Source organism: Oncorhynchus masou, unplaced genomic scaffold (genome assembly GCF_036934945.1).
Source record: "Oncorhynchus masou masou isolate Uvic2021 unplaced genomic scaffold, UVic_Omas_1.1 unplaced_scaffold_974, whole genome shotgun sequence".
NCBI lineage: Eukaryota > Metazoa > Chordata > Actinopteri > Salmoniformes > Salmonidae > Oncorhynchus > Oncorhynchus masou.
This window is the reverse complement of record NW_027016250.1, coordinates 134,624-149,441: the sequence shown is the minus strand read 5'-3', so window position 1 is coordinate 149,441 and position 14,818 is coordinate 134,624. Positions and strand designations below refer to the sequence as shown.

The 14,818-nt window shown below is 40.5% G+C and overlaps 1 pseudogene; it reads left to right on the top strand.

Moving 5' to 3' along the window:
• LOC135538511 (NLR family CARD domain-containing protein 3-like) overlaps window positions 1–14,818 on the top strand; it is a 32,465-nt pseudogene that overhangs the window by 775 nt on the left and 16,872 nt on the right.

The following is a 14,818-nucleotide window of genomic DNA, read 5'->3' as shown; positions in this document are numbered from 1 at the left end:
AATGATAATATTCATCAAGATCGATTGCCTATGCCTAATAGTCCTACTCATTATTATAATTATTATTATTACAAATAGAAGTTGATCACTTCTCACAATGGTGCTGGTTTAATCAAGTTAGATCAAAGCTGAATCAATGTCTTGCAAGATCACAGAGCGATTCATTTGTTTTTTACGTAACATAACCGACTATAATAATATAGTAGGTCTATAACGTCACGGATACAACACAAACACCTCATTTCTATTAAGATTTTAGGATGGTTAGCTGAAGATGAATAATACTCTCATGCGCCAAAACTCAACAGAGCCACCAGCCAGGATATATGCTTTGATTGAAACAAAATACAAAGACTTATACTTTGTGAACACAATCTGCTCTAATTATCTCTCCATACTGCAATTCAAGAAGATCGAAATGGATAGGCCATTCCATTGTAACTGAGATCAATCAAATAATTGTTATTCAGATGCAATTTCACCAGTAAAACGTGAAGAATTATTATTCATGATTGACAGTGATGATGGCCTATTTTGAAATGAGTTATGCCTGACTTGGTGTTTGAGGGTATTACAAGTATAAAAGCATGTTATAACGTTCTCTTGCGGGCATAGACAGAGGTGCAATTGTAGGATGTATTTTATGCATATTCTGTAACAGCACTCTCAAATCCTGTTCCTGGAGAGCTACCCTTCTGTTCATTCCAACTCAAAACTAGCACACCTGATTTAAATAATGTGTTTATAAGATGAATCAGGTTAGTTACATTTGGGGTTGGAGCAGTGGCGGTTCTAGCTTGTATGGCTCCCTGGGCGACCCCCCTCCCCCTTTAGCGCCCCACACCCAGCCAACAAACAAATACTGTAATTTTTATTCAGACATTTGGAACAAAACAAATCAATTATCATAACTTTTAAAACTGTTTAAATATAAAAATATATTTAAAAATAAGACTCATAAATATAAAAAATAAATAAAAGACAAATAGACAAAACACAAATAAAACTAAATTGCACAAATCCTATCACACAAATACACAAATCGAACAATTTGTAAGTCGCTCTGGATAAGAGCGTCTGCTAAATGACTTAAATGTAAATGTAAATGAACAACACACTTATAAAGAAGAGAACCTGATTATTACACTATTGCACTTCAAACAAGAAAAACACAAACTAAATTGCACAACTAATTGCATTAGTACTGTACAAAGTTAGAGATGCGCTATTTGATAGATTCCCGGCACCCCCTACCTCGGGCTTCCAGAGGGGAGACCTGAGGTCAACCTACCCCCGCCCCCTTCCCCATCTTGTACTTCTGATTGGGAGACCTTCCCAGTCAGCAGCCTGCCTAGCTCCCAAACTAGAATCGGGCACCCACTCCGACAAGGTTAATTGACCCACAGTCCCAAACCGGGACATGATATCATTGACGTAACATGCAAGTGAGCGATAGAAAACTGATCACGCAAATGTCACCATTCCGAATATTTATTATTATTATTAAAAAAATTGTTGGTGCGGGTGCCCCGTGCTGCCCCCATCAAGATACCGCTCTGGGCGGCTGTACATGTCGCCTTTTCCAAAAATCCGCCACTGGGTTGGAGTGAAACCCTACAGGAGGGTAGCTCTCCAGGAACAAGGTTGGAGAGCCCTGCAATGATACGCTGTTCAATAGGCTACATCTGTCCTGACAGACTTTGATTGAGGAAATTATAACGAATTTACATATTTGTTGCGCTCCCTCATCTAAAAAGAAATACACAACTTCTTATCATGCATACCGACCTGATGGCCTCCGTTGGAAATGTTTTGAACAATATCAGGCCTAGGCTACATTCTCTGTCCTAGTACTGTTATGCCTATAACGTTATGTGAACTGATCTGAACAGGTTGGTCATCTATGATATGTAGCTATAACCAAGGTATAGACCTCAATCTGCATATCACTAACAAACCGCTATTATACATTATAACCTAGCCTACTTTACATAATATAACATCTCTTACTTGTTGCAAAAAACCTTTCTGAATGGATCAATCATGCCCATTTTAGTCCTTCTGTTTACATTATCAGATACGTTTAGAAAAGAACCGATTGAAAGACAATAAATAGCCTACTTTTAATTAATAAAAATAAGTGTGAGACATGGCCTTGTGTTTCCACACTGTCTATAACTACCTTAACAAACAGTGACTTATTATTATTGTTATTGACTGTTACCAAGGAGAAGAGATGTCACAACTACATGTTCATGTGATTGCATTAAATCACCTGACTGTTTCGATATGTCTGTTAGTAAATGAAAGAGAATAATTGACATTCAAGAATTAGTTGTCACTGTGTTAACCACAACCAACATGTTGGATCTCTGTTTAGGGCTCAGTGCTCTAAAAAAGAGTCTCTCTGTGGAGAAAGAGGAGGGCCCTGCCTCTAAAATGAGTCTCTCTGTGGAGAAAGAGGAGGGGGCCCTGACTCTAAAATGAGTCTCTCTGTGGAGAAAGAGGAGGGCCCTGCCTCTAAAATGAGCCTCTCTGGGGAACATGACACCAAAGCTAAGAGGTGAGATGACAATATATTCATTATTAATTGTTTATTTCCAAAACACTAAATCCCCCCAAAAATTCCATCAGAAATGATTGTGTAAATATACCTTCAATATTACTGTTCGCAGGTTTTTAATTAATAGATTTGAAATATGTATATACAGTATATCACAAAAGTGAGTACACCCTCACATTTTTGTAAATATTTGAGTATATCTTTTCATGTGATAACACTGAAGAAATGACACTTTGCTACAATGTAAAGTAGTGAGTGTACAGCTTGTATAACAGTGTAAATTTGCTGTCCCCTCAAAACAACTCAACGCACAGCCATTAATGTCTAAACCGCTGGCAACAAAAGTGAGTACACCCCTAAGTGAAAATGTCCAAATTGGGGCCAAAGCGTCAATATTTTGTGTGGCCACCATCATTTTCTAGCACTGCCTTAACCCTCTTGGGCATGGAGTTCACCAGAGCTTCACAGGTTGCCACTGGAGTCCTCTTCCACTCCTCCATGACGACATCACGGAGCTGGTGGATGTTAGAGACCTTGCACTCCTCCACCTACCGTTTTAGGATGCCCCACAGATGCTCAATAGGGTTTAGGTCTGGAGACATGCTTGGCCAGTCCATTACCTTTACCATCAGCTTCTTTAGCAAGGCAGTGGTCGTCTTGGAGGTGTGTTTGGGGTCGTTATCATGTTGGAATACTGCCCTGCGGCCCAGTCGCCGACGGGAGGGGATCATGCTCTGCTTCAGTATGTCACAGTACATGTTGGCATTCATGGTTCCCTCAATGAACTGTAGCTCCCCAGTACCGGCAGGACTCATGCAGCCCCAGAACATGACACTCCCACCACCATGCTTGCCTGTAGGCAAGACACACTTGTCTTTGTACTCCTCATCTGGTTGGCGCCACACACACTTGACACCATCTGAACCAAATAAATTTATCTTGGTCTCATCAGACCACAGGACATGGTAATCCATGTCCTTAGTCTGCTTCTCTTCAGCAAACTGTTTGCGGGCTTTATTGTGCATCATCTTTAGAAGAGTCTTCCTTCTGGGACGACAGCCATGCAGACCAATTTGATGCAGTGAACGGCGTATGGTCTGAGCACTGACAGGCTGACCCCCACCCCTTCAACCTCTGCAGCAATGCTGTCAGCACTCATACATCTATTTCCCAAAGACAACCTCTGGATATGAAGTTGAGCATGTGCACTCAACTTCTTTGGTCGACCATGGCGAGGCCTGTTCTGAGTGGAACCTGTCCAGTTAAACCGCTGTATGGTCTTGGCCACCGTGCTGCAGCTCAGTTTCAGGGTCTTGGCAATCTTCTTATAGCCCAGGTTATCTTTATGTAGAGCAACAATAATTTTTTTCAGATCCTCAGAGTGTTATTTGCCATGAGGTGCCATGTTGAACTTCCAGTGACCAGTCAGTATGAGGGAGTGGGAGAACGATGACACCAAATTTAACACAACTGATCCCCATTCACACCTGAGACCTTGTAACACTAATGAGTCCTATGACACCGGGGAGGGAAAATGGCTAATTGGGCCCAATTTGGACATTTTAACTTAGGGGTGTACTCACTTTGTTGCCAGCGGTTTTGACATCAATGGCTGTATTTTGAGGGGACAGCAAAATTTTAAAAAGTATTTAGTCAGCCACCTATTGTACAAGTTCTCCCATTTAAAAAGATGAGAGAGGCCTGTAATTTTCATCATAGGTACACTTCAACTATGACAGACAAAATGAGAAGAAAAGAAAAAATCCAGAAAATCACATTGTAGGATTTTTCATGAATTTATTTGCAAATTATGGTGGAAAATAAGTATTTGGTCAATAACAAAAGTTTATATCAATACTTTGTTATATACCCTTTGTTGGCAATGACAGAGGTCAAACGTTTTCACAAGGTTTTCACACACTGGGCAACACGGACTTTCAACTCCCTCCAAAGATTTTCTATGGGGTTGAGATCTGGAGACTGGCTAGGCCACTCCAGGACCTTGAAATGCTTCTTACGAAGCCACTCCTTTGTTGCCCGGGTGGTGTGTTTGGGATCATTGTCATGTTGAAAGACCCAGCCACGTTTCATCTTCAATGCCCTTGCTGGTGGAAGGAGGTTTTCACTCAAAATCTCACGATACATGGCCCCATTCATTCTTTCCTTTACACAGATCAGTCGTCTTGGTCCCCTTGCAGAAAAACAGCCCCAAAGCATGATGTTTCCACCCCCATGGTTCACAGTAGGTATGGTGTTCTCTGGATGCAACTCAGCATTCTTTATCCTTCAAACACGACGAGTTGAGTTTTTATCAAAAAGTTATATTTTGGTTTCATCTGACCATATGACATTCTCCCAATCTTCTTCTGGATCATCCAAATGCTCAAACTTCAGACGGGACTGGACATGTACTGGCTTAAGCAGGGGGACATGTCTGGCACTGCAGGATTTGAGTCCCTGGCGGCGTAGTTGAGTCCCTGGCGACTGATGGTAGGCTTTGTTACTTTGGTCCCAGCTCTCTGCAGGTCATTCACTAGGTCCCCCGTGTGGTTCTGGGATTTTTGCTCACCATTCTTGTGATCATTTTGACCCCACAGGGTGACATCTTGTGTGGAGCCCCAGATCGAGGAGATTATCAGTGGTCTTGTACGTCTTCCATTTCCTAATAATTGCTCACACAGTTGATTTCTTCAAACCAAGCTGTTTACTTATTGCAGATTCAGTCTTCCCAGCCTGGTGCAGGTCTACAATTTTGTTTCTGGTGTTCTTTGACAGCTCTTTGGTCTTGACCATAGTGGAGTTTGGAGTGTGACTGTTTGAGGTTGTGGACAGGTGTCTTTTTATACTGATAACAAGTTCAAACAGGTGCCATTAATACAGGTAACGAGTGGAGGACAGAGGAGCATCTTAAAGAAGAAGTTACAGGTCTGGGAGAGCCAGAAATCTTGCTTGTTTGTAGGGGACCAAATACTTATTTTCCACCATAATTTGCAAATAAATTCATAAAAATCTTACAATGTGATTTTCTGGATTTTTTTTCACATTTTGTCTGTCATCTTTTTAAGTGGGAGAACTTGCAAAATTGACTAAATACTTTTTTGCCCCACTGTATATACAGTGCCTTGCGAAAGTATTCGGCCCCCTTGAACTTTGCGACCTTTTGCCACATTTCAGGCTTCAAACATAAAGATATAAAACTGTATTTTTTTGTTAATACTTTTTGTTAATTAAGTTAATACTTTGTAGCGCCACCTTTTGCTGCGATTACAGCTGTAAGTCGCTTGGGGTATGTCTCTATCAGTTTTGCACATCGAGAGACTGAAATTCTTTCCCATTCCTCCTTGCAAAACAGCTCGAGCTCAGTGAGGTTGGATGGAGAGCATTTGTGAACAGCAGTTTTCAGTTCTTTCCACAGATTCTCGATTGGATTCAGGTCTGGACTTTGACTTGGCCATTCTAACACCTGGATATGTTTATTTTTGAACCATTCCATTGTAGATTTTGCTTTATGTTTTGGATCATTGTCTTGTTGGAAGACAAATCTCCGTCCCAGTCTCAGGTCTTTTGCAGACTCCATCAGGTTTTCTTCCAGAATGGTCCTGTATTTGGCTCCATCCATCTTCCCATCAATTTTAACCATCTTCCCTGTCCCTGCTAAAGAAAAGCAGGCCCAAACCATGATGCTGCCACCACCATGTTTGACAGTGGGGATGATGTGTTCTTTGTGATGAGCTGTGTTGCTTTTACGCCAAACATAACGTTTTGCATTGTTGCCAAAAAGTTCAATTTTGGTTTCATCTGACCAGAGCACCTTCTTCCACTTGTTTGGTGTGCCTCCCAGGTGGCTTGTGGTAAACTTTAAATGACACTTTTTATGGATATCTTTAAGAAATGGCTTTCTTCTTGCCACTCTTCCATAAAGGCCAGATTTGTGCAATATACGACTGATTGTTGTCCTATGGACAGAGTCTCCCACCTCAGCTGTAGATCTCTGCAGTTCATCCAGAGTGATCATGGGCCTCTTGGCTGCATCTCTGATCAGTCTTCTCCTTGTATGAGCTGAAAGTTTAGAGGGACGGCCAGGTCTTGGTAGATTTGCAGTGGTCTGACACTCCTTCCATTTCAATATTATCGCTTGCACAGTGCTCCTTGGGATGTTTAAAGCTTGGGAAATCTTTTTGTATCCAAATCCGGCTTTAAACTTCTTCACAACAGTATCTCGGACCTGCCTGGTGTGTTCCTTATTCTTCATGATGCTCTCTGCGCTTTTAACGGACCTCTGAGACTATCACAGTGCAGGTGCATTTATACGGAGACTTGATTACACACAGGTGGATTGTATTTATCATCATTAGTCATTTAGGTCAACATTGGATCATTCAGAGATCCTCACTGAACTTCTGGAGAGAGTTTGCTACTCTGAAAGTAAAGGGGCTGAATAATTTTGCACGCCCAATTTTTCAGTTTTTGATTTGTTAAAAAAGTTTGAAATATCCAATAAATGTCGTTCCACTTCATGATTGTGGCCCACTTGTTGTTGATTCTTCACAAAAAATACAGTTTTATATCTTTATGTTTGAAGCCTGAAATGTGGCAAAAGGTCGCAAAGTTCAAGGGGGCCGAATACTTTCTCAAGGCACTGTATATATATTGGAAAATATTCAGACCCCTTTACTTTTTTCAAATTTTGTTACACGTTACAGCCTTATTCTAAAATGGATTAAATAGTTTTTGTTCCTCATAAATCCACACACAATACCCCATAATGACAAAGAAAAACAGGTTTTAAGACATTTTTGCAAATGTAAATGATATATATAAGAAATAAATCATTTACATAAGTGTTCAGACCCTTTACTCAGTACTTTGTTTGGCAGCGATTACAGTCACGAGTCTACTTGGGTATGATGTTAAAAGCTTGGCACACCTGTATTTGGGGAGTTTCACCAATATTTCTCTGCAGATCCTTTCAAGCTCTGTCAGGTTGGAGGGGGATGGTCGCTGCACAGCTATTTTCAGGTCTCTACAGAGATATTCGATTTGGTTCAGGTCCGGGCTCTGGACATTCAAAGATTTGTCCCGAAGCCACTCCTGCGTTGTCTTGGCTGTGTGCTTAGAGTTGTTGCCCTGTTGGAAGTTGAATCTTTGCCCCAGTCTGAGGTCCTGAGTGCTCTGGAGGAGGTTTTCATCAAGGATCTCTCTGTACTTTACTCAGTTCATCTTTCCCTCTATCCTGACTAGTCTCCCAGTCCCTGCTGCTGAAAAACATGCTGCCTCCACCATGCTTCCCACCACTGTGTTCTTGGTGACCTTGAGTGCTGCAGACATTTTTTGCTACCCTTCCCCAGATGTGTGCCTCGGCACAATCCTGTCTCTTAGCTGTCTCAAGACCTCATGGCTTGGATTTTGCTCTGAAATGCACTGTCAACTGTGGGACCTTTTATATAGACAGGTGTGTGCCTTTCCAAATCATGTCCAATCCATTGAATGCACCACAGGTGGACTCCAATCAAGCTCTAGAAACATCTCAAGGATGACCAATGGAAACAGGATGTAACTGAGTTCAATTTCAAGTCTCATGGCAAGGGGTGAATACTTATGCAATTAAGGTATTTCTGTTTTCTATTGTTAATACATGTGCAAACATTTCTAAAAAACAGTTTTTCTTTAGTCATTATGGGTTACAGCTTCTACCCCAAGCCATAAGACTCCTGAACAGCTAATCAAATGGCTACCCAGACTATTTGCATTGCCCCCTCCCCCTTCAACGTTGCTACTCTCTGTTATTATCTATGCATAGCCACTTTAATAACTCTACCTACATGTACATGATTACCTCAATACCTCGACACTGGTACCCCCTGTATATTGCCTCGCTATTGTTATTTACTGCTGCTCTTTAATTATTTGTTATTCTTATCGCTTACTTTTCTGTAGGTATTTTCTTAAAACTGCATTGTTGAAGGGCTTGTAAGTAAGCATTTCACTAAGGTCTACTACACCTGTTGTATTCAGAGCATGTGACAAGTAAAATTTGATTTGATTTTGTGTAGATTGATGAGGAAAAATCTTTTATTGAATCAATTTTAGTATAAGGCTGTAACGTAACAAAATGCGAAAAAAGTCAAGGAGTCTGAAGATTTCCCGAATGTATTGTATGTGGTTGTCTCACCTAGATATCTTCAGATAAATGCACTTTATCTTCATTTGACCCAGTTCATTTAACCCAGTTTCTTACGGACGGAAAATGCTAAAATCCATTTAATCCATTTTAGAATAACGCTGTAACGTAACAAAATGTGGAAACCGTCAAGGCGTCATTGATCAACCCCATGCCATGATTAGACAGTGGAACAAAAACAAATTTCCTTCATAATTTCTTTAAACAGTAAAAGCTTCTCATTTTCCCCATCTGAGTTCAGAGTAAATGAGAGACTGTAGTAATGTTTGTTTCGGTTGTGTTGAAGCCCAATCAAGCAGGAGAGAACAGACAGCTGTGTGTCCATGAACAGGTCTATGGGACTACCTATAGACTTCAGAAAGAGATGTTTATCTACTGAAAAAAGGTAACAAGAGCTCATGGGTCATGATCAGTGAGTTAAACAGTACTGTCTCTAGTAATTTCTCCTCTCACATTTTCCCATACATTTTTGTTGCTTTCATTATCCACAGGCTTGTCCTTTTTTATACATTTTCATAGTCCTAACACCATATTTTTCCCACTTTAAATTACGTGTAGCTTATAATGCCTTCTTAAGGTCTTCATAAAGCCTTCATAATGCCTTCTTCATAAGCACTACATGAATATGTTACACAGCATCTATAGCCGTATATCATTCTTTATAAAGGGTTCATAAATGTGGCATAACTGTGACATAACCACCAATGTCAAATGTGACATAACCACAATGAATATACAATGAAAACAGGTCCATACTGGACTAACAACAGCATGACTGCTTGGTTATAAAAAGGGGAGGGTCAGAAAGGGAGAGTCAGAGATTCAAACTATCGTTGTAACATCTGGAAACTACGCTCATGGAAAAAGAATACTTAGCACCTAATCACCGCTCATCCGGATAAGAAATGCAACGTATATATTTACGCGTCGCTGTCCTTGATCGTTGTCTCTCTGTTGAACCACTTTCTCAAAAAGGGTTTGAGTGTCCAATCCCACTTCAGTGTGAGATTCAGCTTGTCTTCGAGTGGAGTGTTCGTTAGAATAGATACTTCAGATGTACCAACGGTTGTCTGAGAGGATTGTCCTTCCCACCTTGTGTCTATAGTCAAATGTTCTAGACTGCTTTACATGCCAGCTGTAGACTGGTAATGCTACGGTCTAGTGAGTTTCTTCTTGTGTAGAGATTGAGAGTTTCAGAGTTTCTCACCATTTCAAACGTGTGGACTAACGTCTCACGTTTCCTGATCTGTAGAGGTTCAACCATTTGTAACGTTGAGCTTGCACTTCACTCTTGCTGGTCCGATGTAAATTTTGTTACGAAGGCTTTTATACTCTGGTAAAAAGGGGGCGTTCCATCACGCCGACACATTGTCTGTGCTACCTTGGGCATGGTTACTGACTGGGCAAAAGTTTATATTAAAACAATTATCTCATTAGAAGGCTAAAATCACATTGCTATCTTCACAAAAGTACTCTTATACTTAATCATATATTTCATACAACATTTAGATGTAAACTTGACTGGTAGACTGGGTACCCTTTCAGAGTTAGTTATTTCGTTTTAATGACGTCACAAAATAATAAACAATATGTCATGATTATTCTTGAGCTCCCCACTGAACATTACGAACATTCAGAAGTCAGGAAAAAGGTTACATGTTTACCTTTTTTTTTTTAAAAAAAGCTTTTGGCGGAAAGAGTCTCTCTCTACACACAGCAGATTCCTTTCCCAATACTGCAGGCAAGAAAGACCCTTTTGCGGCACACAATTTATGACCATGTGTTAAGGTGTCAAAACCGGCTATCTGTCAGCCATTTGTCCAAGCTGATCTGGCACCTTTGATCCTCACCAAGGAGAGAGTCATGACTCTGTTGAGTGTGAAAAACCCAGAAGCGTTGCAGTTGTTGACACAAACCAGAGTCCCTGGCACCTACTACCATACCCTGTTCAAAGGCACTTAAATATTTTGTCTTGCCCATTCACCCTCTGAATGGCACACATACACAATCCATGTCTCAATTGTCTCAAGGCTTAAAAATCCGTTAACCTGTCTCCGTCCCCTTCATCTACACTGATTGAAGTGGATTTAACAAGTGACTTCAATAAGGGATCATACCTTTCACCTGGATTTACCTGGTAAGTCTGTCATGGAAAGAGTTCTTAATGTTTTGTATGGTCAGTGTATGTGCTGTGTGTGCAATAGCCTGGGGAAGACATTACACCAAGAAACACTTACCTCGATGAAAGCCTTCAACCTAAAATAAATTGAAGGTGTCTTTCTTCTGGAACCAAATCACATGTTCCTCAGTACACAAACATGCACACAACAAAAATGAGCCAAACCGTGCAGTAAGTCGCTCTGGATAAGAGCGTCTGCTAAATGACTTAAATGTAAATGTAAATGTACTGGGTCCAGTCAGGTCTTTGACACATTCACCCACTCCCCGCTGAAAGCTCAGCCACAAAATTTTAGCACCATTGTAACAGGTTGTAATCAAGCCATGGTCTCCATGGGAACAGAAGAGTAATACCTGGTGTGTTAGTCTCGGCGGCAGGTAGCCTAGTGGTTACAGTGTTGGTTGCTGGATCAAATCCCAGAGCTGACAAGGTAAAAACCTGTTGTTCTGCCCCTGAGCAAGGCAGTTAACCCACTGTTCCCCGGGTGCCGAAGACGTGGCTGTCGATTAGGCAGCCCCCCGGCACCTCTCTGATTCAGAGGGTTTGGGTTAAATGTGTTCAGTTGAATGCATTCAGTTGTGTAACTGACTAGGTATCCCCTTTCCCAGGTTGGGAAATCATCTTGGCTCTGACATAGACACATCCACACACACACAAACAGACACAAATGCAAGCTTTGCAGGTCCATCAACCCATTTAGATACCTCTCACACCCTACTGTAACCTATGGATCATCAGAGGACTGTCATAAATCAGCAGAACATTAATAACATGCTTATTGACACTTTATGTAGTGTCCTGTAATACTTCCTTTGTAGTGAGACACCTTTAATCATTCATAACATATTCATACATGCTTTATCATATGATGCTGTACTTACTATGAAGTCGGACACATTTGGTCATTCATAACACATACATAAAGGCTTAATGATGTAAACACCAATGTAATAACCCTTAGGGAAATTCACTAACAACTGAAATAAACATTCAAGATATGTTTAAACTATACATTTCCTTTTTTGACATTTTTTTTAACAATACACATACATTAAGTTTTAAGTCCATCAATGTGCTGAACATTACACAGGGCTTTGAATAGTGTAGCTTGTTCCTGAGCTGGCGGACATACTGCAATGTTTCTTGCCTCCCTTCCTGCTGGAGGTACTGCATGTTAGTTCCAACCTTAAAGTGATCGCGGGAATAGAACTCACTATCCTGATTTCTAAAGCCTTTATTAAGCGATGCTTATGCCACCTTTTATGAAACACGTGTTTATATCATATTTGACATAGTGGGTTATGTCACATTTGACATTGGTGGGTATGTCACACAGTTATGCCATGAACACTTTATAGAGCATGACATACGGTTATAGATGATTTGTGACACTTATGTAGTGTTAATAAAGGCTTTATGAAGGCCTTATAACCTGCACCGCATGTAAAGTGGATCCAAAATATTAAACAAACATAACATTCCCTCCCTGAGTGTGTGTGCTGGATGAGATGTAATCTCATGTTTTGACCACAGAAACCAACGGAAGAACGAGATGAAGATGTTCAAGAGGATTCTTAGTCCAGAACTCCCACAAGGCTTTGAGAGTCATAAACAGGATAAGGACGTGGTGGACGCTGAAGATGAGAAGCAGGAGAGCAGTGCCAGAAACGCACTGTATAAAGGTAAGAGCTGTCTGCCTCCATGTTGAATGCTGTTTTATAACAAACATTTAAAAGTTGTAGCTAAAGTACAGTTTTAGCTGTGTAACTCCGTATTGTAGCATCATAACCACAAGACCTAGTGACCTCATCAAGAAGCCCCCGACCTCTAGGGGCCCCCAAAACATATCAAATGATACATAGAACATAACATATGATAGCAAAATGTGTAGAATTGCAGGAAACTAGATATAAAGATACAACATAATTTTCTCAGCCGAGTTGGGGTATGGATATACTAGATCAAGATGATGTTACAATTGATTTTAACATTATCCATTAGCCTTTAGATATGTTTATATTGGTGATTTTTGACGGACGTGCTACCTGTCCCAGACATGTTGTTTTCAACTCTCTAGAGACAGCAGGAGTGGTAGAGATACTCTTAATGATCGGCTATGAGAAGCCAACTGACATTTACTCCTGAGGTACTGACTTGTTGCACCCTCGACAACTATTGTGATTATTATTATTTAACCATGCTGGTCATTTATGAACATTTCAACATCTTGGCCATGTTCTGTTATAATCTCCACCCGGCACAGCCAGAAGAGGACTGGCCACCCCTCAGGGCCTGTTTCCTCTCTAAGTTTCTTCCTAGGTTTTTGCCTTTCTAGGGAGTTTTCCTAGCCACCGTGCTTCTACATCTGCATTGCTTGCTGTTTGGGGTTTTAGGCTGGGTTTCTGTATAGCACTTTGAGATATCAGCTGATGTACGAAGGGCTGTATAAATACATTTGATTTGATTTTATTATTTCAGGGGGAATTGGCCATGTATAGACCAATAAACTAAATTAGTGTAATAATTTAACAAATATTTGTTTTGTGTCTCTTTCACTAGGGTAGACCTGGTTTATGAGAGCATTGGGACATAGCCACAGACCTGGTTCGTATGGGTCTTTGGGCTGAGATATGCAGGTGTAGATCTAGTTTATATTAGTATTGGGAACAAATGGGTTAACACAACACCTAGTGACCTTGTCAAGTAACAGCATGGATGTGTTGTGTTGATTAATTTAGACAGAGGGAAGAGAAGAGAGACAAGGAGAGGGAGAGAGAGGGAGAGACAACATTAATAATACCATCAATAATTATATAATCAGTTAAACCAGGGAGTACTGCATTATGAAAACATTTACATATTTATACAGGAGTTTAACCTGTCTGGGACTGCTAGCGGAACCCCCCCGAACAGCCAGTGAAAGTGCAGGGCCCCAAATTCAAAACAATAAAAATCTCATAATTAGAATTCCTCAAGCATACAAGTATTTTACACCATTTTAACGATAGAATTCTCGTTAATCCAGCCAGTGTCTGATTTCAAAAAGGATTTACAGCGAAAGCACCACGAACGATTATGTTAGGTCACCACCAAGCCACAGAAAAACACAGCCATTTTTCCAGGCAAAGAGGGGAGTCACATATAGCAGAACTAGAGAAAAATGAATCACTAACCTTTGATGATCTTCATCAGATGACACTCATAGGACATGTATGTTTTGTTTGATAAAGTTCATATTTCTCTAAAAAAAAATCTGAGTTTACATTGGCGCGTTAACTTCAGTAGTTCTAAAACATGCAGTGATTGTGCAGAGAGCCACATCAATTTACAGAAATACTGTCACGCCTTGGTCTTAGTATTTTGTGTTTTAGTTAATTAGTTGGTCAGGCCAGGGTGTGACATGGGTTTATTGTTTGTTGTAATTCTTAGTGGGTTTTTTTAGTTATTGGATTTGTAGCTGATTAGGGGTGTGTGTTACATAGGTTTGGCTGCCTGAGGCGGTTCTCAATCAGAGTCAGGTGATTCTCGTTGTCTCTGATTGGGAACCGTATTTAGGTAGCCTGGGTTTCGCTTTGTATTTCGTGGGTGATTGTTCCTGTCTCTGTGTAGTTTCACCAGATAGGCTGTAATTAGGTTTCACGTTCCGTTTTGTTGTTTTTGTATTTTTATTCAGTTATTTCATGTACCACGATTGTTTCATTAAAAACATGAGTAACCAGCACGCTGCATTTCGGTCCGACTTTCTTGCGACAAACGAAGAACGCCGTTACAAATACTCATAATAAACATTGATAAAGATAGACTATTATGCTTTAGATAAACCTCTCCTTAATGCAACCGCTGTGTCAGATTTTAAAAAAAACTTTACGGAGAAAGCAAACCATGCAATAATCTG